Source organism: Trichoplusia ni, chromosome 5 (genome assembly GCF_003590095.1).
Source record: "Trichoplusia ni isolate ovarian cell line Hi5 chromosome 5, tn1, whole genome shotgun sequence".
Classification (NCBI taxonomy): domain Eukaryota; kingdom Metazoa; phylum Arthropoda; class Insecta; order Lepidoptera; family Noctuidae; genus Trichoplusia; species Trichoplusia ni.
In genome coordinates this window covers 4845618-4871576 of record NC_039482.1, presented here as the reverse complement: position 1 = coordinate 4871576, position 25959 = coordinate 4845618, and the positions used below count along the sequence as shown (strand labels likewise).

General features: G+C 35.2%; 1 protein-coding gene across 3 annotated transcripts in view; it reads right to left on the bottom strand.

Moving 5' to 3' along the window:
- The window catches only part of LOC113494157 (inactive dipeptidyl peptidase 10), a 173593-nt gene extending 147634 nt beyond the window's left edge, over positions 1 to 25959 (bottom strand). For 2 of the 3 annotated variants that reach the window (XM_026872349.1, XM_026872351.1), the window contains exon 1: positions 24072 to 25959. The gene's annotated coding sequence lies outside the window, so the exon portion shown is untranslated. The remainder of the gene's footprint in view (positions 1 to 24071) is intronic. The other variant, XM_026872350.1, reaches the window with a different exon arrangement.

Sequence of the window (25959 nt, the reverse complement as noted above, 5' to 3'; positions counted from 1 at the left end):
GGCCAACATTAATACGCGTAGCTTCTAAATACACCGCGGCATCTTCGTCGATAAATCACGACACGTCAACATCGCTCATTCATTATAACGCGCAAGACAGATAAGAGAATAACGTAAGACTTGGATTAGGTGTAAGTACGTCTTATTGTACAGTCAATATGAATTTAAAATAGATTGCGAAAATGGACCTTAATGGCACAAAATACAGTCGCGAATAAGGAAGGAGAAAGAAGAAGAAAGAATTAGTTGCAACCCATTACTATGAAACTGGTCAAGAGCCAGTTGCCCTCGCTACACCAGGAAATCTGTACAAAAATCCCTAAGAAAATCCAAACTTAACCAAATTTATGGCTATAACAACCGCTTGCTTAATCACCAACTTTTTTTTACACTAGCTGTTGCCCACAACTTCGCCCGCGTGGTTAGATGATATAAGTCAGGAATTTTTGAAGGGAAGCCCTCGAAGTTGAATATTTTTCCCCGTTTTTGCCACATTTCCCATTGTATATTCCTCGTCTAGATCCTATTAGTCGCAGCGTGATGATTTATAGCCTAAAGACTTCCTCGATAAATGGTCTATTCAACACAAAATGAATTTTTCAATTTGGACCAGTAGTTCCTGAGATTAGCGCGTTCAAACAAACAAACTCTTCAGCTTTATATATTAGTATAGATATAGAAGTATAGATATGTACCTACCGAATATAAAACTATCTACACTAAATCTACCTGAACAGCAATAAAAGCAAATTAAAACTGAACACCTGTTACACCATGCTTAAATATAACATCGCATATAAAATGAATCATAGTTTCGAAAGTTTTAAAAAACCTTAACATCATATCCAAAATGATATTTAAATTAAAACATTCACCTCAAATGTGTTAATCCACTGCCGAGCAATTAAACAAGCCACCCTTACCCGCAATTGTGCACTTATCTTGGCAAGCGGTGTACTAAGCTTTGAACTGCACCCAAGTGGTTTGATCATTAAATTAATTATTATTAGGTGGTCTACGTATTAGATACGATTTTAAAAGACATTTAAAGGATTTATTGAAAAAGTAGATCATTTTTGATAAAGAGATTATCTGAGTTTCAATCTGAACTCTGATATCTTTATTTTAAATCTGTAATTTTAAGGTGTCTAGATGATTTTATATTTTTTCATTCATCTAAGATATATGAAGTTTCTTAATGATTCTTCTCCATAATTGGTGATTGATGTATCCGTAATTAAAGTTTTCAAAAGCATAACATAACATAACACAAATTAAAAACTGTTATCACTAAGAAAAAGACAGCGTAAGAAACCCCTGATTCCAAATATAGGAATACGCATTTTATAGTTTCCCGACCTAAAAATACGAATATTGTTTCGTATATGTTCATCTTTTTATCTTGATTCCCCTGCCCTTATCCCAATTATTTTATTTGGGGCCGGCGCAACATGTCATCTTCGTCCATACCTTTCTATCGGCCGTCATCTCAAAAGAAACACTCTTTACAGCCATATCGTCTTTCACACAATCCATTCATCGTTTCTTTGGTCGTCCTCTTCCCCTATATCCATCCACATCCATGCTTAACGCCTTCCTTACCACATGTTTCGTACCTATATGTATTTAAAACCTTATTTTCATTATCTTATTCAGTTTTATTTTCCCAGTTTTTTAGATTGCAAGATCAAAAGAGACCGTCTTCATAAAAAATATGAACATATTTTATTTATCTGTTTTTCACAATGAGTTTTGTACTTACAATGTAATTTATATGCTTCCAAAATTGCCATGATCCTAAAGATCCATCCATCGCGTTCGGGTCCAGATTTTATCGGCAACATGCAACATCTAGATTAGCATAAATATTGAACTACGTCTGTTTTGAATACGGATCACATTGCAATATCTTGATACATATCAGAATGGTTTTATATCAACACGAATGTATTCGATCATACCTCCTAGCTGTTATGCTAGCCTGGTACTTTAGCCGATCTATCCCATATGTCTGAGCTTGTGTAAATAGTCTGTCTGTATTTTGGACTAAAACTAAAACTAACTTTATCTAGGGTATTATTTGTCTAGATAGTTCGAATAAACTATAATGTAATTAATTTATTGTCATTAATATAAATATTCAAACACTTTTCCAGTGTTGTACCTTTAGTGCTGTCAAAATGGCAGTTGTGTGAACTTACAGCATTCATCTGATTGCTGGTTGAAAAAATCTAAAGCATTAAAAAGAAAAATCTAGTAAAAATATAGCAGTTGAAATAGATTCACGACAAAGGGGTGAAAAGGTTGGTCTATCCTGTAAATTGTGTGTGAATAATCAGAGGTGGAACATGGCCTGGCGAATCTATGTATATGGATTTCGATACAAGAAATGTAGGTTGGATCCAAAAAGGTGGCTGGTTCTAATGAGACTTCTTCGAAGTTTAATGTGTATTTTTCATAGCGACAGGTGATATTCCTGACAAAGTTTTATTTTACCGTTCACCTTCACCAATCCGCTATGACCTAGCATGGTAATCAATCCTTTCCTATATTGGAAACCCAACCGTGGGACTTTCATTAGCTGGGCTGGCATGCAATGTAACTTTGTAAATAGCAAATCATTTGAAGATCTACAACTATTTGCATACGACTTGATAATCGTTAATAAAACTTCAATATCTAGACTGTGCCTATGAAACCTAGTATTTTAGTACTTAACTCACGCTACTAAATTTCAAGTGTTCGTGTAAGTCTCATAACCCATTATTTACCAAGAAAGCGCAGTAAAATCTACTCCTATTCCAGTTCACTTACGAAATATGCAACGTTCAGGAAAATGGACGCCAAGTGGGTTTGTGAACAGCTTATATCTAGAGAAATGGACGGGACCCATCGTTAAAGCATTGGTGGAATAATTAGATATTGTTTTTTATTCTGATCTAGACGAAAAAAGATTTTTGACGTATATGATCACGCTTTAGAGTAAGTAACAGTGTACCTAGACAAACTAATATTTAAGAGAGTTCTAAAAATAAACTTAAAAAACATTGAAGAAAAGGAATTTGAAAATAACACGTTGTTTTAAAAATATGTTTGTTCATTGCTCGAAAATCTGTGTCCAAGAAACTGTTAGTAAACCGATTCTTTTTATGTAAGCAATACTTGTTACGGTCATACATTAATGGGTGACCATTTTTATTTGCACTTTTCATTTCTTTCTCTATTACGGAACCGTCAGCGTCGAAATCGACTCGCGATAAACTATTTTTTAATTACGATCAGTTGCTTATAAAGGGCTAAGACGAAGATAGAATCATATATCAAATCATCTCCTTTTCAGCTATTTTTTTTTCCTAGCCTACTGTGTCCCACTGCTGGGCAAAGGCCTCCCCCAAATCCATCCACGACTCTCTATTCTGGGCCTCATGGAACCAGCCTGGTTGGTAAGCGTTGAGGTCGTCTCGCCACCGCTTCCTAGGTCGCCCACGACAACGCCAGCTATTATCAATCCTGATTTTAACACCCAGATTAATTATATTATGCTTTCAAAATATTAATTGCTTCTCAATGTGTATTTATCTTTAATTAACTCGGGACAATATTCACATTCTCTGTTATTTTGGGCTTAATACGGGTATATTTGGATTCATAATAATTTAACGTTTAACATATACTATAGTATAGGACATTTATAAAGATATAATGACGAATAAATTCATATATTTTGTAGAACTGCGCTATTTTGAACCCCGAGGCACAAAGCGGGATGCTAGTTCGAGCACCATGTACATAGCACTGTAGCTCCTTAACTGATGAACCGATTTTGAAGCGATGTTTTTTCAAGATCATGAGCTTATTTATTTATAGCAGCCGTAGAAATCTTAGATATGCGTCGGTGTGACTGTCTGTGGCACTGCAGCTCCTAAAGGGGTGTATCGATTTGAATGCGCTATTTTTTATCTTTTTACAGAGTAAGACTGGGTGTAGTGTTTGAAACTTAATCTAGAATACAATATTTAAGTTTATATTTTCTATCCTTAAAAGATTTTAAGACGGTCTCCCCGGTATTTCATAAATTAAAATATTAAAATTCGAAGTAATTTCCTCTTTTCTCTTTAAACTCTTAAGTATTTAGTATAAATGTCTCCCACAAAGACAAAACCAGGTCTTCCACTGGTTTATCATATCACAAGTCCCATATTTTTAACAAAATCCGTGTGCGCTGGAGCTGAACGTAACAGATAAAGTTACGTTACGTCCAACTCGTCCTCACTGTATTGTACTGAAATGTAGATAGAGACTAGACGGGTTTACGTTACCCTTACCATGCCTTATCTTTCAATTGTTGACGTTCATGTTGTATGGAATTTAGTGATAATGTTTCCTTTTGTACTTAAATATAGTTCTTGTGAGAATTGTGGATTTTTGAATGATTTCATTTCACTATGTTTTTATTTAGATCTTTTTTATTACGTCTTAATGTAATATTACAGTAGACATGTAAGAGGAATGGCGCTATACGTTGTTTATAGCACTGTCACGCTTAAACAACCATAGTAATATTAGACCTTGACCTAGCTCTTGAGTTTTCTGTCCTTCCTATTCTCCCATTTACTGTTTAAATAGAAATTGGTAATAAAATATACTTTAACATATTTATTAGTATAAAATCTTAATAAACCTAGTAGTCCCATGTTTGTCATGTATTTCGAAAAAAAAGTTTTTGTCAAAACACATCTTAATAATATTATCTCCCAACTTACAGCAAAAGAAATCCTCATAATAAACAACCTGGTTAAAAACATAAGGTTCCTAACAACCTCCTTTCAAGAACCTACAGAAAAAAAACAATTAATATTAAATCTCGCCATTACCCTTATTTCCACCTGCGCGTAGCTATCTACGTGAAATACACAACAAAAATACTCAACAATGGATAATAAACGTTACCCAGTTGTAATAAGGATACAATTTGTTCGCCTCAAACAGCCAGGGTCGAATTAAAGCCCTCTAATTAATAATTTTGTTGAGGAAGAAAAACTGGACTGTGATGTTGGCTTTGGTGGCAAATGTTGGTGAATGTTTGACTCAAAAATTTTTGGAGTAAGCAAATATGTACAGACTGATGGATAGACTGGGAAAGATGTAAGTTAATAATATTCCAAAACTTTCAAAACGCCATCCAGTTTCAAACCAAGCAGAGCTTAAGTTAAGTCAACTGATTTAAAAAAAAAAACCACTCCCGCAGTAAGGATTTTTTTTAATCCTTGCGTCGGTGGGGGTTTCACAAACAGGCAAATCACGTGCACAAGACATCCAGACTCAGAACAAGCATTCGTGGGTCACACAAATGCTTGCCCTACGCGGGGATCGAACCTGGGAAACATCGCGCACAGTGCGTTTGGTGTGGTGACTTCAACCTCTCGGCTATTAGTACAGTCTAATAAACATACTTATATTTACACGTACATAATTTAAATAAACTACACCCAGACACAGAACAAATGATCGTGTTAATCACACAAACATTTATTCACAAACAAAATCAGAATAGTGTAGATACTATACCACAAGCATGACATAAACAACATCAAAAAGTTTTTATTTCAAAAAGGCCGTTTCTCAGGCACTTTTAAAACGTTACAATGACTCTAGTTGCACAGTTCAAAAGTGTCATTCTTATGGAGAAGAACCGGCAAGAAACTCCATAAGTTACTCTTTTCAAACTAAAATATGACATAAACAACACCTATATAGCATTACAACTCCAGTGTTGGTTCCAACTCCAGACCCGATAAAGTAGTCAAATAGGCAGGTTAAACAAGGCCAGACCGAGATTCAATTAGGTTTTGAGTTACAAGCTCGCGTCGCGTACTACGGATCCGTTGTTCAAATAAATCTAAAGTAATTATTTGAAACAGCTATTTTATTATATTTATTTTAGTTTGTAGGTCTAATTGTCATGGGTTCTTGCCTTTTCCGCGGAAAAGGTAGTGTGAGAATCTTACTGACTAAACCTAAACTGATTACTTCAAAGTTAAAAAATACGTTCGAAAGGTCTCGTGAGTCTAAATGCTTGCGTGCGATTAGATTCGCTTGTCGCTTGCCAAGGAATGCTTTAGGTTTACCAAAACGGTATAAATAGCTTAAGAGCGAAAAATGCTCTATACTAATACTATGGAAGATCGTGCGTGGTCTTTTGAAAATATTAAATTAATAATTTCAAAATGTTACTCCATTCAAATTTTATCAAAATCAGTCCAGCCATTTTTGTAGTAGTAGATTGCAATGTCATCGGGTTTGAATCTACTCTGAAAATTTCAGCCTGCTAGCTTATAGGGAAGTGTCTCAAAATTGACTTACAAAAATCCAAGTGGAGAGATAAACAAACAAACAGAGAGTTCTAAAAAAACGTCTTCCACACTAAACAATAAAATCATAGTTACGCGAGGGGCTGCACAAACATTCAAGTCACATGCACAAAGGCACCCAGACTCAGAACAAGCATTCGTGAATCACACAAACTTATACCCGGCGCGGGGTTCGACACCGCGACACGTCGCGCACATTATGTTTGGCATGGTGACCTAAACCACTCGGCTGTCCGTACACTCAAAAATTTTAATATTCTACTACTACTGCTATTGGTTCGTGAAACCTCGTATTAACAGTAAACCCACACATTTATATAAGCACTAGCTTTTCGCCCGCGGCTTCGCCCGCGTCGAGGTCGGTTATATCGCGTGTCCAAGAGCACTCTTCAAAAGTCCGGGATAAAAACTATCCTATGTTCTTTCTCAAGGTCATCTCTTCCTCTGTACCAAATTTCATTAAAATGAGTTCAGTGGTTTAGACGTGAAAGCTTAAGAGACAGACAGACAGAGTTACTTTCGCATTTATAATATTAGTAGGGATTAAAGTAGTAAAGCATTCGAATGAATATGGAACGCTTTCGATATATCAAGCTCTCGGAATCTTTTAATGATTCGTTGGAAACCTTTTCTTTTTTAATTAGCTACTGAAACTAGACCAATTCCTGGTAATATATTTCAATGGCAAACAATTTATTTTATGTGATGAGTGAGTATTTTTATTTCGCTTTTTTATTTAATCTTTTTGATTAATGATTTATGTTTTTTCTTAGTACGTGCGTTTTTATTAGTTTTTATTTTATTCACTCACTTTTAACAGTATTGTTAAAAGTAAGTGTTTTCTCGTAACAGTATTGATCTTCGTTTCTTACCCAAAGGGTTGAAAGTCAGTCAATCTGTCTGTATGAAAAGAGTTATATCCAATGAAACGTTTTAGCTAGACAGTTTTTTTTATAGATTATGAAGGTTCGGGGTGCTTGGTAAGCAACTATTGCTATGGTCATAAATTGTTTTTCTTTTGTTTATATGATGTATGACTTTTCGACTATCGACCATATTCATACAATCAAACAGGTATTGGAAAAATATAACGAGTACAATAAGAAAATATATATAGCCTTCATTGATTACGCCAAGGCTTTTGACAGCTTAAACCATGAATATATATGGGAAAGTTTAGAAGAACAAGGAATACCAGAAACCTATATCAACATCATAAAAAGTATCTACTCCAACAGTAAGTCTAGAATACAATTGTAAACGCTAGGAAAAGAGTTTAGTATACAAAAAGGAGTGCGCCAAGGAGACCCTCTATCCCCGAAACTGTTCTCTGCTGTACTGGAAAATATATTTCGAAAATTAAATTGGGATGATTACGGTGTTAATATAAATGGGTCAAGACTACACCATCTTAGATTTGCTGATGACCTAGTACTACTTGAGGAAAACCCTGAAAGTCTCGAGCACATGATTAACAATTTAAACGACGAAAGTATGAAAGTCGGGTTAAGAATGAACACCAAAAAGACCAAAATAATCACAAACACTACTGAAGTTACAATAAGAATTAAAGACGATGCTCTCGAATATGTCGAAGACTATATCTACTTGGGTCAAATGATATCTACAAAAGACCAAATGACGAAAGAAATTACTCTCAGGATTGCAACGGGCTGGAAAAAATACTGGTCGCTAAAAGAGATAATGAAATCCAAAGATCTGAGCATGTCTACAAAACGGAAAGCCTTCAACACCTGCGTATTACCTGTCTTAACATATGGTTGTGAAACTTGGGCCCTCACAAAAGCATACAGGGAAAAACTAGCAATCACACAAAGAGCAATGGAGAGGAGTATGATTGGCTGTAAACGTCAAGACAAGGTTAGGAACAGCGATCTAAGAAGAATAACAAAAGTTACAGACATACTCACTCGAATTGACCTCCAGAAATGGAGATGGACTGGCCACATGATGAGGGATAAAACAGGAAAATGGAATTGGAAAGTCACAGATTGGTATCCTAGAGATGGTAAAAGAAATCGAGGGAGACAACAAGTAAGGTGGGAAGATGAGCTCAGACTGACAGCCGGACCAAAATGGAGAAGGGTTGCCCAAGACAGGCAACAATGGAAATCACTGGAGGAGGCCTTTGCCAAAAGGCACACTGAATTAAGAGACTTTTTACTATAAGTTTTGTGATAATTTTTTGTAATATCTTAGTTCAGAATAAAGGGCTTTATTATTATTATATGATGTATGCGGAGCCCTCAGAGTTGCAAGTCTGACTCCTATGACTGCCTGACTCCGTGATCACTATGTTCAATTATTAGAACAGATAAAATTTTATCAAATTTAGTTTATTCGCTTTCAAGTTATACGTGAATAAGATTTATTTGAAAGCAAAATGGAAAACTTCGAGAATCAATTGTAGACGATTTTTAATTTTACTTCTTAATTAAATAGAGCGTTTTATTATTAAATAATTTTAATAGATTTTGCAATACTGGTTTAGAATTGTACATTGTTTCAATTAACGCAGAATATAAGGAAAAAAACAATGAATAATTTACGATCATTTATAAAATGAAATTAAGGATCAAAGCAAGCCCGGTCATTATGTTAAACAAAGAATATTTCTAACACGTTTTAAGATGGTTTCGAGATATGAATGGGGATCTCGGATTCATAAATATTTGCTGCGGAACCCACTTTACATAATCCTACGTTCAAGTCGATAGATCACCGGTTTTGAATATTACATACAAATAGAATTTAAAATTTGATGTTCCGTGTTGGTTGTTCGATAAATACAACAAAAGTATTTCGAAATTTTGTATATTTTAAGATGTATCAAACATAAGCTTAATTCAAAACAATTTGAGCGACTTTTCTTTTATAGTCCATTCGTCATTATCCATTTGAAACGGACAATAACTTATGTTTCTTATCTAACATTTATTTCATCATCATCATCATAATTATCATCATCAGCCCATATTCTTCCACTGCTGGACATAAGCCTCCACTATAGCACGCCATCGAGATCTATCTTCGGCTGCTCGCATCCACCTCCTGCCATTTTGCCGTTTATTTATTTACTTGACTGAAATTTATAGATTTTTAACGTACTAAGGTTTAAGTATGGGATACATAAGATTGTTTAAATAATTTTAACTTGCCATAAAGAAAAATCTTAGTGTCAACATTAATAACCATACTCCTCCAAAACGGCTAGACCTATTTTCATGTAATTTGACACGCATATTTAGTAGTTCTGAGAATTGGCTACCTACTATTACAGAGTGCGGCGGCGGCGTGCGCGGTGAGCGGGTCCGCTTACCTATTTTTAATGACCCAAGGATTGTTCCACATTAAGAATTTTTATTCCTTTCCCAAATTTTTCTACACTAAATATTTCTTAGAAATATTTTTATATGCCGTTAGCTAGTATTCTAAAAAAGTACAATTCTTATCGATAAGCGGTCACTGAGCTCAATATATTTAATGATATAGTTTCACGCAATTTGTGATATATTTTCTCTGTAAGTATAGGCAACGTACACATAATTATCGCTTAATTTTTATTTAGTGTGTTAAGAATTCTAATCAAGCAATTAAAATATAATAAAATACTTTACTTTATGACTTATTATAACGTCCATAAAGTATAGTTTAGTATGAAAAATTTCAGCTTCAGATAATCTTGAGCTGAAAAAGGTATTGACTTCAACGCCATCTAGCGGAAAATACGTTGAAGTTAAACTTTTGACCCCACAAGTCAGTTTACGAATAAATCATCATGCAGGACACATTTGAATTTTCATATCCACTATAAATATAGAAGGCGAGGAAAATAAAACATTCAATACTAAGTCATTTTTAAAGTTTAACGTATCTATCTATCTATGTGTATGTGGTGCACATGTGTGTGACTCATTTATGTTTTTATTATATATATTTAGTAATAAGTACATTTAAGTAAGATAGTAACTATGTCTAGAGACTCATCGACCCCACAGTCAAACCATTGCAACGGTTTTGTGGGGCTTAGTTAATAAGTTACCTACCTATTTGTTTAAAGATAAATAAATAATAATAATATCTGTCTGTAGCATCATAGCTCCCGAACGGATAGAGTGACTTCAATTAAGTTTTTTTTGTATAACATTAAAATTTTGTCCAAGTGCACTTGGAGAGGCCTATGTCCAGCAGTGGACTGCGATAGGCTGATGATGATAATTTAAATTTTGGGCGAGACATTTTTGTAAAAGATATAGCTGATAAACATCGCACGTGCCACTTAAAATATGTGAGGGATAAAAGTTTATACCGTCATGATTAAAAAAATTATATAAAAAGTATCTGTCTTTCATGACGAGGCCAAAATTAAGGTTGTTAGATCTTTCCCTGTACTACACTTACTACGAGAGTAGGAAACAGGACTGTTACTAGGGTGAAAGCAAGACAACGCTATACAAAATGTAGAGCGCCGCCTCCCTCGCACAACGACATGACTCTTTTTTAAGTCTCTTGGTATAGGCATAGGTCATGTCATCCCTCTTATATGTAAATTTATAAAACGCCCTATTTATCTAATGGAATGAGCGTCTGAAATGTGAAGCCCTAGAAAAACAAAGAAATATTAGCATGTTTTAAGAAAATTACTATGAGAGGCTTAAGGACAACTTGAGGTTGAATAAACTATTAGCGGTATAACCTCAAATAACCTAGACTTAATGAGAAAACGGTCTTATATGAGTATGTTTGACGGCTAGTTGAGCTATCATCATTTTACATCATCATATTTATCACAGCACCAAGAGTTACTTCACCTCGTCGAAAACTATCGGTATCGGTCTTAACGGGTATAAATGTGATGGATATAATTTTTTAATCTATTCGTACGGAACCATCAGTTTCTCAGGTCCAACTCGCACTTGACCGGCTTTACCTTTTGAATACCCACTGTTAAGGAATTTGAATATTATAATATTTTAAAATACTGATACTTAGCTGCAACCGGTTAGACTGGAAGCCGACAATAAAATAGTTGGGAAAAGGCTGGATGATGATGAATTTAAAAGACAGTTTAATTTAAACTAAAACCAACATATTTGATACAAAACCTTTTTATAGCTTATTACCTATTTGCGCAACTAGACGCAAAACCCTCAATAGAATGCCTAACCTATCTACCATGTACCTGGATACATAAAAGTCGCAGTATACTTATTTCAAAACCTAAATTGACACAACGATACAATCAAATCCAATATAATTATAGGTTCGGAACAAATACCGAAGCTATTATAGTTCGCTTTGATGAAATCCAATTAATATTTCATAGTTCATGAAATCAATGATTATGAGTCACGGAATATGGCGGAATATCGATGCCTACTTAATGCAAATGAATAATTTAATAGTACTGCAATATTGTGACATTTCTGTTCGGTCAAACAGGTGACTAAAAGCTAGTATTCATACCATCTGATAGATCTGGGCTTCAATGAACACTACATGCTGTTTGTCAACACATAAACGCCGACGAAGAAATAGGTTTTTTAATCACCTGGAAAAGGCGGAAAAATCTCTCTCTTTATCTAGAGCCACTGTCTTTCACCCTTTATTTTTACCTTGGACCATTGGAACGCGATGCAAACTACTCGTACCAAAATGGATCAAATGGTGGTCTGGTGACAGATGGACAGACAACATACTACTATATAGCATTAGTCGGTATAGATTCCCTACATTTTAAGAAAGTCGAGTAAAAAGGATATGTCTATACCAGGAGCACATAATTTTAGGCTGATGATTTTCAGCTGTGATTGTCAAAAAGCGATACACCTATTTCCTTCAATGAACCGACGAACCAAACAGAATACTTTATCGTGATAACCTTGCCTCTCTCGCCCTCTGACGCCCTAGTACCGATGCGGCAATTCAGACTACACATTAGCAAAACCATGTTTATTGTAAAGAGAATATTTAATGTATCAAGTAGATTGGGATATTATGAAATATACGGAAGAGGAATTGGGATGTTACTGTGGATATTATGAGGATTTGTACATGTTGCAACTTATGTGTCGAAATAATTTAGTCTCCACCGACTTATAAACTCTTTAGGTTTAGAGTTTGAATAGTCTTTGAAGACAAGATAACAAAACGTTGTCCTTCTCATAGTTTGAATATTATTGAATCTAGAGGTCTCAGGTGATCGCACGTGAGGAATTCAATTTTTGGTGGCATTTCAGAAGCATACACAACTTCGAAATCTCAATGTCAAGTTTCTGCAGAAATAAATTGTCATGGAAAAAAGCAGGTTGTCAAAATTGAGCAGGGTAATAAATTATACTAGCTTAACAGTTAACTGAATATGCTTAAATTGCACAATAGCTTTAGTTCATCATCATCGGCCTAGCCTTTTCCCAACTATATTGGGGTCGGCTACCAGTCCAACCGGTTTCAGCTAAGTACCAGTGTTTTGCAAGGAGCGACTGCCTATCTGACCTCCTCAACCCAGTTACCTGGGAAACACGATACCCCTTGGTTAGACTACCTGTAACGACTGTCAAAAATGTAGGAATGACAGCCGGGACCCACAATTTAACGTGCCTTCCGAAACACGAAGGAACAAACATTGTCACAGATCTACGGACCAACCGCGTCAAGCATAGCTTAACCTGTAATCGATTCACTTATGCGGTTATAGCTTAGCCACGAGCTGCTCTCCTCAATGGCTTCAGTACATATGGGTGTAAATATCGGGGACTGGTGTTCTCTTGCGCATAAACAGCCTTTTTGGTATGATTTAGTTAATTATTTTACGGTAATCTACAACACAAACACTCCAAGACCAACTCATAACTCACAGACAGACAAAATAAAATACCAATAAATTCACAATACTCTACAAAAAACGATAACAGAAACACTAAAAGACAAGCAAAATAAACGATCCATCAGATAAATATAAAACATCTAAGTTATCTCCGTATTAATAGCGAACTTTCATGAAAACGTAATTTCGCAAACGATTTATGTAAAATTTATGTTAGGAATCCATTTCGTCCATTATACTCGTTTCAATCAAACCCAATAATTCTTGGTATACACGCGAATCTTGTCTTGAATCACGAATTACGTAGCTTTTTGAATAAAAAGATGTTAGACTGGTAATAGAGCAAGTCATCTTAGGTATTTATTTTGTTGTTAAATCTGTTTTGGAGAGCACGGATTTTACGATGAAAATATTTTTTCGTATTTCATTTTTTTTGTTGGGATTTTGAAGCATCTTTTTCATTGAAATAAATCTTTGCCATTTTTATGTAAATAAGTATTTATTTCTGTTGTATAAAATGATTTCTAATTTGAATTTGTGATTTGAATGAAATTCGCTTCCGTATTCGGTAGATAATTCCGGATTCGCAAGCGATGACCAGATTCTCAAAAGTTTTATCATAAGAGTTTGTTTTTGACAAGTAATGTGACTTCAACGGTCACAATCACTCATTAGAATAATTTATTAGTTAGTTCTCAAAAAGATGTTACATTTCTAGAGGTTTGAAAACAAACACTCCCACAATAAACCAATCAAAAACTATAAAACCATAATTTTCACGAATAGAATGATATATTTGCCAAACAAATAATAAATCATAGTCAACATTTTTTATGCCTTTAAAACAATGGCGTTACCGCTCCGAATATAAACCTGTATATTTCTAAATATATTTCATAATGCATCCCTGGTAAAGAAGCGACCCTTGGTTTCATTAACCCTCTGCTTACCTGGTTTAAACAAATAAACTATGTGAAAAGGTTGCATACGAACCGCAATCTCCTTTTAGGTTTAGTAATGTTGTATTATGGACAATTAAGTTAAGGACATGTTTCTACATTTGCTGTAAGTTTTTTACCGGAGTACTGTCGCATAAACTGATGAACCGATTTTGGTAAATGAATGCTCATTTGATTTATGCGAATGGCCCAGAGCATAGATACGTAAATTTTATCCATAATCCTACTACTTTTAAAAGCCACTGAGCCGACAGAATTTTTTCTAACCATGTTTTTTTTTGTTTATTTAATAATAATGTTGGACAATATTCACACAACGCCATCTAGTCTCAAATTAAGCAGAGCTTGTGTTACTAGACAACTGATAAACATACTTATATATTTCTAAATACATACATATTATAGATAAATTACACCCAGACACAGAACAAATGATCGTGCTCATCACACAAACATTTGTCCTGGGTGGGAATCGAACCCACGACCTCCGTTATAGCAGTCAGGGTCACTAACCACTAGACCAACAGGCCAGCCAGTTTAACACATAGGATAGTTTTTATCCCGATTTTATGTTCCCGTGGGATCATTTGCGATTTGAAGCGGACAATGCTAGTAATACAAGAATGTAACAGCGGTTTTAACTTAAGTGTTCATTGTACCTATTTTTGGATAACTATACAAATTAAATGTTTTATCCTTTTTTTATTTTACATTTTTGGTAAATTCAATTAGTGATATCTGCGGCAGATGTGGATCCATTTCGACAAACTTTTCCTCATGAATAGTGTATGCCTCAGAGGTAGTCCCATGTATTTTAAATCGGTCTAGTAGTTTAGTTTTAAAATCAACATTATTAGGGAATCCATAAATATGCAAGCGGTATATTAGTTCAGAACTTAAAAAGGCACCTTTTTTTTACTCACTGAATTTTTCTTCAACTTTTGCGAGCATTTTGCGACCTGTTCTTTTAGTTATTTCTTTAAAATTGCTTTTTAATAAAACTGCAGCAACGTTTGCGTCTTGCTCAGAAAACTTATAAGTTAAGGTTCGGTGATCGATAAAAAAAGTTGCAGTAATTTAGCCTTTCGTGAAGAAAAGTTTAATATAAGATTCTTTTTAAGATGTTCAAAAAAAAGTCTAGATTTTTGACAAGTTTTAATTTAGTTCCATTGATCTCTTTTTCTGCAGTCAAATCTTACAAGTGAAATTCGTACTGACTGATTTACGATAAAGCGGAATTTTCATACATATTGCGTTTTGAGGGGCAAAGCAAAATTATGACGACATAAAGATGATCTAATGCTGAACTATACAACGGCGTTATAGAATCGACTTTGGCCAAATCTGATTTGTGTTGCCGACTACTTTTATAACAATACAACAATTTAAAAAAATGTTTGTACGTCACTATTATAAGTGTAAGAATATTTTAATTACGTATAAGAATAAATTTGTACAAACACTTGCCGCAAATAAACTCATTTGATTTCATTTCAAAAGCCGAAGTTTCAAACCAAAAAGATCTATATGTCCACGTGGATCTCTTTTGGGTGTCAGGATAGCCGACATCGGAATAGAAACTTATAATTCACTCTTCTAAATTCAAATATACCCGCGCTTCTATTTTACAACCAGCCAGTATTGGCGCGAACAGTAACTTCATAGGTTTTAATTATGATTTAGTTATTTATTCTAATGCTCATCTCCGACATATACATAGTTTAATACTAGGTACAAGGCTCAAACCGTACTTCAGTCGACAAGGTCGGATAGATTGGCAATAACATTGTTTTCATGACAGCTCTCTGCCTTCAAATAGCTTTGTGTGTAGCTCCACTAGCTGTCTGTTCATTTGAAGTCGGGTGGCGGGCATGGTGGTCTGTCAATCATTGATATTGATAGTTTTATGAAATACTAACGGTCGCCGGCTAGGCTCCACGCGCGAGGTATATCGTTGTAAACCATGAATCTAATGTTTTTTTTTGGTTGATTACAGCAACCCTATGTTACTTCTTATCCCTAGATAAATCATGTCGATCGGCTTAGTATTTTTGCGTTTAAGTATTGATAAGTTTTATCCGTTTTTTAGTTTACCGGCTTTTACTTTAATTTTAAGTTATACTAGCAGCAAAATACACTTATTTTCATTTCAAATGCTCTATGAGTTTTATAAAGTTTTTTTTTATTTACTTAGAATTTTTATTAAGTCCTTAATACATAATATTAAATCTGTCTCAACTTAACACCTTTGTTTTAAGTTGTTAAGTTTCATTCTCAAGGTCTCGTCAGCCAAAAACAATAACACTAAAATACTATATGCCTAAAAGAAAATATAACCTTCAACCTAATCTGGACTCTGTTCTTTAACACAAAGGGTCTCAAATTATATTTTCTATTTAATCAATCAAGCACGTCAGGGGTAGACGATCTTATCGTAATCCGTGCTACGCAAGAACTGTAATATGTCTACATCTTATGTGCTCCGTCAGTGTAGACTGGGCCTTGAATAATTGATTCTGAGCTAGAATTAAATGTAACACAACCCCAACACCTTAAAAAATAATAAAGATAGTCTTTTTTTGTGTGTGTATCACCATCGGCCTAGCCTTTTTCCAACTATGTTGGGATCGGCTACCAGTCCAACCAGTTTCAGCTAAGTACCAGTGTTTTGCAAGGAGCGACTGCCTATCTGACCTCCTCAACCCAGTTACCTGGGAAACACGATACCCCTTGGTTAGACTGGTTGTCAGACTTTGTTCAAGCTTCTGACTACCTGTAACGACTGTCAAAGATGTAGGAATAACAGCCGAGACCCACAATTTAACGTGCCTTCCGAAACACGGAAATTTGTGTGTGTAGTGGTATATAAAACTTTGATATATAAAATGGCAAACAACAAACTGGTCTGAACTGTAAGGGAAACAACAAAACTCTATTACGGAGGCTCAGATGTCTGTCCATCTTTCCGTCCATCTGTCATCATGACATCATAATCAGCTCCATATTGAGAACCCTGATAGCAAGACAGTTTAAATTTTCACAGATTATGTGTTACTAAATACATTTATTATCAACATAGAGGCAGCAGAAATACATCTTCTGTAAAAATGTCAACTGTCTAGCTATCACCGTTCGTGAGATACAGCCTGGTGACTTACGGACACACAGATAGTAGACCTTCAATAACAGGGTTCTGGTTTTTCTCTTCCGATGCCTAATCCTTAAATTTCTTGAATACTGTTTGCTAAAATACCAGAGATTTTCATTAACGAAAATGTGAAAAACTGCAGCGTTAAAAAGCCCTTTTAATAATGGCGAGAAAATGGAGTTAAATTAATGACTAAACTTTTAATATTATTGGACCATTCCACCCCATAAAACATGTCTGCCACTTTGAAATTTTAAGCATTATTTCAGAGTAACGAGCGAGATAGCATCATCTATAATTAGTGAGTTAGAATGAGAGAGAAAACATGAATTATTCATGTATTGTGATTTGATGCAGAGTTGTCATAACCATTATTTTTTCTAATGTTTTATTCAGATGATAAAAGTTAGGTTCGTTGCATATTTTGTTTTTTTTAGAAATACAGAACACACCTATCTAGAGCCAGGTTTCGATAGCTTTTACAAAAGTAATAATTGGTTTTCAATAACTATCTTGTAGTTTAGTAAATCGATCAAATCACGCGTGACGTCACTGTTGTGTAAAATGGATAATTATTTTCAATACCAAGTCATCACAGCTATTTCTTTTATAGATTTTCCTACCCAAAGCTTAAAAATGGACCCCTCTTACTGAGGCATCGCCATCTGGCCGTCTGTCCATTTGTCTGTCACCTTACTTATATCCTACTCAAGGTGTATCTTCAGGGGACTTCTTTTGAGGATTCCCTACTGTCGATTGCCTTATGTTAAAAAAAAACTCCGTACTAAGTTAGTTTTCAGCAAACCCTCACTCCATTTAATTAGCGGACCCTGTACGTTAGAACTGTTTTGCATAAAATATGAATTAATTTAGCTCAAGCTTGTTCAACAGATAGGGGATAGATCCTAGTGGGTAGAATTCATTAGTTGATTATTTCTTAAGAGTATAGACCACAGGATGGTTACAGGATGCCGCCGTAAGCGAGAGTTTGCGGTTGGTGAGTGACAGCTCTCTGCGCAATCGGGACCAAGCCCCTTTTTTTCGGTAAAACGGGAGAAACCTCATGGACACTCAGTGTCAGACTCTTGCTGACTAAAAATGAACCGCCATGCTACGTAATCAGCGTGTTTGTGTCGGTGTATGGCAATGCGTTGCAATCCTTCATATAAAGATATAAAGGCCACTGCCGGACGGCGCCTCGAAGAGACGTCAGCAATCTCTGAGGAGCCTATTAGAGCAGATGCCTGGAGCAGCAGGATTGTCTGAGAGGGTTACCGTAGCCTCGGTACACGAAGGGCAAAGAAGGGAACTTTTGTCGGTTTTAGTCAGTAGTATTCAGTAGGACTCCCTAACTGTAATCGCAAAGGAAGGAGTCATTTGATGATCTACTATCCGGAAAAAAATATATAGGAATAGTTAGAAAACAAGAACATATCGCCTTTATCAACAGTCGCAGACATTCAACGTTTGTCATCTACCTCCAAGCCGTCTTGTTGCCCTGGTACTTCCGCAAGACAACGATATACCTTTGAGCAATCAGTCAGCAGGGTTTTGTCACGAAGCCTCTATAAACTTCAACTGTTATGATAATCAATCGATCGGATACTTTACTACAAAAGTATCGGAACTTTTTGTAGTACCTAATGTTTCTTCGAAGTTAACTCACTTTTTTTACTTGAAAAAAAAAACAAAGTTTTCAATCAATAATAATAATACTAGCCTACACACATCCTACTAGGCGCAGGCTACTTTCCGTATACGGTTTTTTACAGGGATCTCCACGCTTTCGCACTACTTGTTGCCGATTTCAGAATTAAATATTCAGAAATCACAAATAAATAGGAACCTGTACGCCTTGCATATCCATGCATGAAACCAGAAGTATACCACTTTTCCACTTTCAGATTATATCCATAATTGTTAAAAGTTGATCCCCAGCAATTCAAAATATTAACACATTTATTCATAAAAATATAATACAGCGAAAAACAAGCTGAACCACATGCATGATATTTAATAGACACAGCGTGTTCAAATTTGGCTTCAAGCCACACGTCATCCATTATAAATGGTGTTGTTTAAAAACTAACAATGACAGCCTTGACAGGGAAAACATTTGCCTGCAACAGACAGGCACGCGATAACCGTAATTATCTTGACAGTATAACCGATAAAATGGCGTAGTTTCCCGTGAATTAATTAGCTATGCCATTTATTGTCGGTAAATGGTTCAATATATAATCTAAGGGTTCAATATTGCATCTCTTGTCAGTCATACTGACGTTTTAGTTTATGGCAATTTTTTTTAAAATCATTTCGAATTTCACATTAGATATACATATATTTCTTTATCAGCCATATTTGCTTGTATTAGCGATTTTTTTTTATAGTCTAAAATCAATCAAAATTCTTTATTATTTATATATAAAACATTCAGTCACTTACAATCCTTTTTGACACATGACACAGCCCAGTAGAAAAACTTGTTAATAATAACTAAATTAATTTAGTCCTAACCGCTAACCGCAGGATGCATTTTTATTGCCATTTTTTTTTATTTTTGACAAAATACTATGTAGTCCACTTACAAATAGAGGACCTATTTCTATTTTATCACATTTTAAAAAACCCACAACCGTTTTATAATCAAATCTATTTAAAGTCAAACCTTCATGTAGTAATTACAAAGAAGATCGTATTTAAATACGTTCTGTCTTACATCAGACTTTGTTTGTGTGATCCGTCTAAAGCCATCAAATAAACTTCATTTGAAACGTTTTATGACTTCGACAGTACTTTCTCTCGTAAAAGGTTTTAATGTAGTTCGATTGCAAGCGCAAACGTATTTAACCAAGATGCGTTTAGTGGGAAAACAAGGTCAAACTTCTTCGATTGGAGTTAAAAAAGATACGAATCTTATAGAACTTATAGTAGGGTCAGAAAAACCAATCTAAATTTTACTTGAAGACAACACAACAGTTTCACCTTACCTACGAATAGACAAAACATATATTTATTGCATAAGGTTCCTTGACTTTTTATGTGCGAAAACTTAAGAAAAAGATACAGGCTAATGACAGACGGAAGGACTGACAGCTAAACATTAGTAATACGGAACGCAAAAATCTAGATTTAGCCCGTAGTTTTGATAGCAAGAATATCAGTTATAGATACAAAAGGGTTTCTTGATTCCTTTGCTTTTTGTTATAAACATTTCCTTCTCGATACGTAATACATACTGGCACTCACACAAATAGCAGCTTCATTGCCAGCACAGATAAATCATTCAGACGTGATGCTATACAAAAACAAAATAAACCCATTATCAGCAGGCACTAACTCACTCGCGAACACATACATATTTACCATCAATTCCCCTCAAATCCCAAGACATTTCACACATACATATATCACATATCATACATACAATCTATTAATATAGGATCTCTCGTCGCGTTGTACCAGGCGCTCATAATAGACAGGAGGTTACCGTACAGCCAGTAATAGCTAGTGTAATTATGCGTACAGATCGATAAACGCAGATGCGTATCTACCGCATTAGGTATTGACGGAATTACGTATAAATTCTCAAACCCAATATGGCGTCTGTTATTTATTAAAAAAAAAGACTGGCGTTGAAAATGACGATGAAGTGTGGTTCTTCTTTTTTACAAAGGATTCCCGCAGTAAGGAATTTTATACTTTTGTCGCTGGGGACTTCACAAACATTCAAGTCACATACTTAAATACACCCAGATTCAGGACAAGCATTTGTGGATCACACAAATACTTGTCCTACGCGGGGATCGAACCCGCGACACGTCGTGTGTAGTGGGTTTGGAGCACCCGCTACCGTGCAATCAAAAAGTCTTTCTAACGGTAACTTGGGATGTTTTTGATATTAATCATCTTAGGGTAAAGTGGACAACTGCTTACACACTCCTGTATCCAACTTTTTTCAAAAATACTTGCTCAAAATACAGGAAACTAGACTTAATCGTAAAGATCCTTAAAGTATTTGTTCCTAATTTTAGATAAGGTCTCATTGTCTTGGTCTTTTATTAGTGTAGATTGTAGAATTTAAATTAATTTGTGCATTGCAAACTGCGCTAACTCACTACGGATTGGCTATTTCAGATTCTATTATTTGTAATCCAGGTTTCCTCACGATGTTTTAGTTTAACCATTCTTCAGTGGTGTCTTAGATTATTAAGAAAGTAGATTAAACTCTCAATTCACATTGGTAGTCGCCTGCTTTGGAATCAAACCTGCACCTCGTCCATACAAATCCATTCATAGAAAAGTAGGGCTACCACAAAAGATACCTTTTCAAATTTCGAGTAAAAATAAAAACAGTTTGGAAAAAAAGCAGGCCGCATATAAAAACCGCAACAAACAAACAACTACGCACCGTTTAAAAAGAAAAAAGGCTTTCAACTATTATTGACGTACAAACCTTTTACGAATAGCATTCAAATTAAAGTGACGTCATAGCGTCACTTACAAACTGGCCCCTCTACCACGAAATCTAAAAGAAATACTGTCGCAAACGTTGAAATGAGACAGCGCTCTACGCCATGTAGAGCGGCATCTCACTTCCACACTTCCAACAATCTTACTTTCTGATCTCTTGGTAGGTGTAAACGCATTTACAAGTGTAATCCAAGCTTTATGAATACACTGTCAAGTTACTCCGCATTAACTTCGGTCAGAAACTAAGGTGTCTTGCAAACGAGACTAGAATTAGGTCAATGTACGACTAAAGATCAAAGTTCACGTCACGATGAAATGTTACGCGGCTATTTTTAAATCAGTTTCATCTCGCTGAGAGATCGATAGAAGATTTTTATTAATTGAAATCTTTTTGCGAAGGGTTCTGAAGATCAAACTTATTTGACATAAACACTTTTTTGGTCTGATTTCACAAAATATTGATCATTTCGCATATGTTTTGAATGGTTGGTCACACTTTCGAGAATTTAAATTTGGTTCGAAAGAGCTAGGAACAGTCTTTAAACTGTAGCTCTCACGTAGAGAAGCAACATTAGAAAAAGCATTAACAATTATTAAAATTCCTGCCATGGATAATATTTCTATTAGAAAAGTCACGTTACATGTCACCATATATTTGAGCGAGTGGTAAGTGGTTATGGAAATATCAGTAATCTCTGAGCCATTTCGTACAACAGTAAGATTCAATAAAAAAATCGATTTGAAATTGTTCCCAAGAAAATATATGTTAAGAACCACAATTCCCTTCAAAGAACTTTCTAGGCATCCTGTGAGCCGGGTCGAAACCTCTGCAAACTAGTGGAGACCACTAGACCATTCAAGCAAAAACGTTTAATTAAGGGCAAAGGTAACAAAAAAATCACGCAAACTCGAATAAACGTATAAACAAGTTCAAATAGCACTTGACCGAATTTAACGATGTAATCAAATCAAAATGGAACGCAGAGGAAAACGTTCAAAACGCTTTGGCCCCTGAGCCCGATGACGTTTGAGTACAGCTGGCTTAATTACATCTCCTCGAATTTATGGCAGCCTGGTAGCAACAGGGTGGAGAGAGGTCGTTCTTCACACGCCGAGTTTCCCCGCAGGAAGCAATTACGCTCGCACACCGTATACGAGCACGCTTTGAGCTTTGAGTTCTTATAATTTCTGCCACCCTGGTACTTGTTTCTTTTTAACTACTGCAGCTTCAAGCCGTTTGGTGTTTGTGGATAAAGTTTAATGGGAGGTGGTATCATGGTGGTTAGATTAATGCCTCATTGGAAAAAGCCCGGAAATCTTTTTAGATCTAAATTTTAATGCAAAATAAACCATAGATTTTGGTTATTCCAGACGAATTTATGGATGCTTTGTTTATGTGTTTCTTTTTTATTTACGTAGTTTATAAAAAAAATGTTCCTTTTTAAATATTACACTCACAGTGTACCACTTTTTTTATTTATTTATTTACTCAATCCTTACTTACCATCTTTCTTTGTGCAGTATAAAACTACTTTTTTAATAATTCTGTTCTGTAATATTGAGCTTCAGCCGCATCCAAATTAAATTGTTATTGAGCGACCTATATTTGAATGTCAATCAATAATTACAATTTCCAATTAGTTAAGTCTGACCACGTTTTTATTGACTGTCAAAATATAAATCGATATTCAATTATTTAGTGCCTTTCTTGCGAATTCAATAAGCTTTGGTGATTGCAAACAACAATACCGTTTGTATGTATGAAATTTGAATAAAAGTGTTGTTAAATTATTCGAAAAATCATTTTTATGTCAAACTCGTTTATGAAACAGATTTTTTTTCTTTCAATTCATAAGTAGAATAAATAAGTAAAGCTTCCATGGATGGATGGAATTTCTACATTAAGTTGTTTTGCGAGTAGTCAATAAGAAAGTTCTCTTGATAGAAAAAATAGAACAATAGCAATTTAAACAAACTGCCCACGATTCACAATTCGCTCAGGCACTTAGCGCCTTTTTTTCCTGTTCCAAAACTTTTGTTCGGTGACCGCCGAAACAATCGAACTCCTACAAATTATTTTGCCTCTCTACTGCAGCAATTACAAAACGTGCTGGCGATTTATAACGAACAAAACGTCCACGTGTGACTAGAATACGAATATAATATTCGGGTATTTACTCTGAAAATAGACGTCACGCAGTAAGGGCTCGGTCCCAAGACAATTTGTTCGCAACGAGAAGAAAAAGCTCTATTAATAATAAATGAGGACTCACCTGCCCCTTGCCTCACAACAACAGTGTGCAAACAGCCTATTTTAATAATATCCCTGTTTCACTAGATCCTGTGCACTCTCACAGTCACAAGTCACAACCTAGTTTCATTTTGTAAATGAACACGCGACACGAATCGATTGGTAACTTCGAATATGTGGTTTCTGAATGTTATTTGTGTGATGTTTAGGTTATTATGTATTTGGTATTCGGTTTTAATTCGATTGTTCGGTTTATTGTGGTCGATGGGTCGCGGCCGGGTGGCGTGGCCGAGGTCTCGCGACCGACTGAAGCACGCTCGGGCAAGCTCCCGATTCCCGGTGGTTTTCTTTCAGCGCGGTGTTGCTAGAGCTGGAAAATTATTCTCACATTTTCCCGAGTTGATTTTTCAGAAAGTAGTAAAACTTTTTTAGGGATTTCAAAAAAATCTGATTCAAATATGACAGGAAGCTGATCTTTGCCTAAGTTTGCCATGACTAAATCCATTAATTGCTTGACAAATAAATTCCTATATATTATTGAAATGCTATTTCTAAAAACTTGTCCTTATTACGAAATGTTAATTATATCATTGTACGTGTGTCTCGTCAATCGACCAACGCAAAGGTAAATTCTGTATAGAGCCGAGAGCTGACAGATTAATAAATGCAGTCACACGCAAGATGCATTTAAAAAGGACTTGCAGCGCGGGAGGGATGTATCTAAGATCGTCAATCAGTATTCTATAAATATTTCTAAGGCAAAAGCTTGGAAGGTTATTTTGTTAAAGTAACTTGTATTACCACATTACCTTTATAAATCAGTCATGCAAAAACTCAACAAAATATTATTGTAAAGAACACAAATCACTAGAGCAATCGTTAAAAGTCTGGAAAAGTTATTCAAAATTACAGCAAAGGCCTACTAAATTACCCGTGCTTTTTACCCCTAATAAAGGGTAAATCTCCCACCTTACCCTCGTGACCCCAAATCCTTTGTGCGATCCACAAACTGCTCGCATGCCTTCAATGCTCTATTGTTTTCCGTCACTGTCGCTCGCGTGTTGAACGCCTATATCCATCCCTCTCGCACTTTCGAAGTTGTTAAACAATTGAAGTGTTACCTGTTAATGGGAATAAGCGCTGAAATGGAAATTAATGTTAGCTTATACGCCATTGTTTTACCACAAACCTGATGAAAATTTGTAAGTATACAAACAAAGGGTTTTAAAGAATTGAAAAATAATGTAAAAATCAGTTTCTCTACAAATACATTGACAAAACACAGCATTGATAATGAAGTCGAAAATTATAATTATATTTCTATTTGAATTCCGGATATTTTTAACATCATGAATATATTACACGTGGTTTTCTGAAGACCGCATAATTTTTACTAATAATAATAACCATAAAATGTTGCAGTTGGTTGATAAAATAGGTGTTTAGTAGTATGACTAGAGCTGTAATGAGCGACCTATTTGATTTAACATTTTATGTTTTCAATTTTATTGAGTGAGTTTAAGCTGAATTAAACTTGTCTTTGAAGTTATTTATTGGATAGTACCTTGAAAAATGTGTCAGAATTAAGCTCGCTTTACCTTTTTCTACATGCAATAAAATATGTATATAAATGACTAGAGCGAATTAACAAAAGGTGAGTCCACAACTGCGGTTGTCCTATTTGGATCCCAGTTATACATATATTGTAAACGGGGAAGCATTCCGAGATTCTGTAAGGAGTACGGCAAGACTCCTGGAATTCACACACGCATAGTGATAACGATTGTCTAAACAAACTGTAAGTGCAAACCGGACCCGCGACATTCATAACAAGTATTAAGAAATTCAAATCGGTTCTTTTTTTTTTTTAATTTTATTTGCGGACAACATCACATACAATTGTTCTGAAC